Source organism: Tauraco erythrolophus, chromosome 3, assembly GCF_009769465.1.
Source record: "Tauraco erythrolophus isolate bTauEry1 chromosome 3, bTauEry1.pri, whole genome shotgun sequence".
Taxonomy (NCBI): domain Eukaryota; kingdom Metazoa; phylum Chordata; class Aves; order Musophagiformes; family Musophagidae; genus Tauraco; species Tauraco erythrolophus.
Window position 1 is genome coordinate 66,519,591 of NC_141467.1, and position 3,370 is coordinate 66,522,960.

Consider the following 3,370-nt stretch of genomic DNA (forward strand, 5'->3'; position numbering starts at 1 on the left):
CGCTCTGCTCCGGCCGGGCTTCGCCCCCACCCGCGCTTCTCCGCCCTCACAGGCTCATCCCCTGCGCCCCGGCTAACGACCGGCGCCTGACAGATGCCGCCGCCGGTGCCGTCCGCCAACCGATGCAGCCCATCCACCGAGCGCCCTCCCGCTGCTGCCGCCGGCGCCGCCGCTCCTCGCCCCCCCGCCCGCCTGCCCCCCCGGCAAACGCGGAAGCCGCCGGCGCCGCCGCTTACTGCCTCTTCGCCGCCTCAGTCGTTGCCCGCAACGCAACGGCCTCTCGCACTTCCAGGCTTACGGCGCAGGCGCGGCGCCGCGAGGGCAGTCGGGAACTGTAGTCTTCTCCGCCGCGAAGGCCCAGCGCGGGGACGGGAGTGGTGGGCGCGCGAAGACTGCAGGAACCGTGATGCCGGGCGGCAGGGGGAGGGCGGGGCGGGGCGGGGCGGGCCGGCTGCACCTTCCCGCGGCGTTCCCGGGAAGTGTAGTCTCCTGCCGGGCGGGCCGCCGGGGAGGGGAGCCGAGAGGGACACACTTCGGGCGCTGTGCACGCGCTTGTTGCGCTTCCTGCTTCAGGGTGTGGGGGAAGGGCGGCTGTGTTTTAAGGTGACACCTCCACATATATATTCCTCTTCTTTCCCCCCCGCCTTCCCCCCTGCTCACCCCCCCAGCACCAGCACTGAAGCAAGGTTCATGCCCGCGTCACCCGTCCCTCTGGGCGGGCACCCTGGGGAGGAGGCAGCTCACACTGCCTGAGGCTGAGGGGCTCGGTGCCGCCATCAGCCCTCCTCCCCCGGCTTTGGCCGCCGTTTCCTCACTGCGCCGCCCGCCCGAGCTCCAACAGGTTGTCACCGACAAGGGGCTGACAGAAAAGGACATGGTGGCCAGGCTCCAGCCCAAACCTCACCGCTGCTGCCCAGTGCGGGTCTGAGCGCCTGAGGGTGAGCCTCGAGGGCTCCCTGGGCATGGAGGTTCTCCAACAGCACCTCGAGCAGGGCGTCCTCCCTCTGGCCCCGAACGTAGCCTGTGCAAGTCACCGTGGCCAGGCCTGGCCAGCACGGGGCTGGCGTTGGCACCAGCGCTATGCCTGCTCTTTGAACTCCCTGGGCTCCAGAAATGGAGCTCAGTATATACCCGCGGTGGGGTTTCGTTTCCCGAGCAGGTACGTCAGCCAGGCAACTTCTCCGGGAGGTGAGCTATCTAAAGGGAGGGAGGTGTTCCCCAGCTGCCGGCTGCTGATAGCACTGACACGAGACGTGGGGAGACATGAGAGCAAGTTGTTAACACAAGTGATCCCTCCTGCTGGTGCTACGTAAGGAGATAATGAGCAAATGGAGCTGGCGCTTGCGTTATCTCCAGTGGCCATCTGAAATGATACTTCACAAAAATGAAAGGGAATAATGTTCACAATTTCCAACCTAATTACAGTGGACTGGCAGCATATTCATGCATAGAGCTCAAGGAGGGTTACTGTCATTGCATGGGTTTTTTTTTTTAAGTTTTCTGGAAGCCATTCCAGGTAGAGATTTATCCTTTAATAAAGGAAAACAAAAGCTGAACTTCTGGAGTAGAAGGTAGCACCTCACTGGGTACTGCCAAGTACCAGAGTGACCTAGCCCTACAAATACAAGGGCAGAAATGACTGCTTCCTCCCTCCTCTGTCATCCTAGTTCCACCAAACAAACACCTGGCATTTACATCATGAGGCCTTATCTATTCTATAGTCACACAAACGATTTGAAATTAGAATAAAAACTATAGAGAACGTGTTGTGCTTGTACTTTCCAATACAAAGAGCATGTTTCATTTTCATTAATCCATGAGAAGTAATTTATGCAGCTGACATTTAAATTAGAAAGATTCAGGTGATTAATAGATGCAGAAAAAATCCGTTTGTGTGCTTTATCATAGGCTTAAGGAAAAAAAGAGCTCCAGGCCTGGCCCTCTGACAGACCGAGCACTGCCACCTTCCAGTGACGGCAGTGGCGCTGTGCCTGCTGGTTCCCTCTTGGTTACAGTAATTTGTCAAGCACAGAAAATATGTATGTGCATGTAGATGTGTGTATTCCACAGCATAATCTTTTATCTGATCTTTCAAAATCAGGGGCAGGTTTGAAGAGGAAAAGATGAAAATTATGAGACGGATTTTCATTCTTGCCTGCTACTCATTCTTTTTTATGTGTATGACAGTAAGGCAGCAGCACCACCAGCTCCATAATCCTGCCAATGTGCCTTGTACTTGGGGATAAATCAGCAGTCCATGCCCATTCATTCCTTAGTCTTCCCTTCATAAGTAGCGGGAACGCAGTAAAAATGCAAATAGGGAAGCCTCTGTCCTCTGTGAAACTGTGTGGCAGCTATTGAGAATGGGCACCATTCAGAGCGTCGGATGGTGACAATCCTGTGCTAACCCGGCCTGCGTTTTGAAGGAATGTCAAAGAATTTTTCTGTAACGTCGCTGGTGTCTGGAGCAATCTATTTCTTCACGTATGGGAAATAAACACTTCTGTCATTGTTCAGTAGTACTTTGCGTTAAATAATAGGTAGCACCCTGGTGAAATAATTATTTTTTTCTGTCAAAGTGGACAGAAATTTTGATGTTCTGTTTCCTTCTCTAGCTAGATTTTTTTAATGAAAGCACTTGATAAACTCTGGCTGTAAAGTCAAAAGCATTTCTCCTTCCTATTCCCTGCATTAATTTCACTGATGAATGATATTACGTAGAGGAATCTATCTTTTCTGGTGACTTGACCCTAATTAACATGAATTCCCTAATTAACCCTAATTCGATGAATGACATTTGTAAGTATTCCAGCTATATGCAAACTTATCATCCTGATGAATTGCCCAAGCAATGTCTGCAACAATAAACTTTCATTCCAGAATCTTTGAGAAAAATCACAATTCTCTGGCAAACTAATAATTCATGCAAATTAAATGCATATTTATCTACAAGCTTTATACACTCTATTGGGCAAACAGGATAAGGAAGCTCTGTGTTATATCACTGAATACAGGTCATGCAAGTAACCAAACCTTTGAGCAGCCTTAAAGGAAAATGCAGGAAATACAGTGTCTGCCTTGTTAGTAGATACCCTGCGGAAGTATACCAATGAGCCCTACCAGAGGTCACGGCAATAACCACACTATTTTCACGGGCAATGTGAACGCCAACATCACAGTCGGTAAAGTAGGATTCTTTTCAAATCTACCATATACACTGATTACAAAGTTAAATCTATTTATAGTGGGTCAGAAGAGTGATTAATTGCCAGCGACAGGATATATCTGAACCCATGCCACCTTGTTGATGAGAACCGAGCACTGCCAGGCAAAATACCAGGCATTCATTTCAGGCCCAGGATGCAAGATC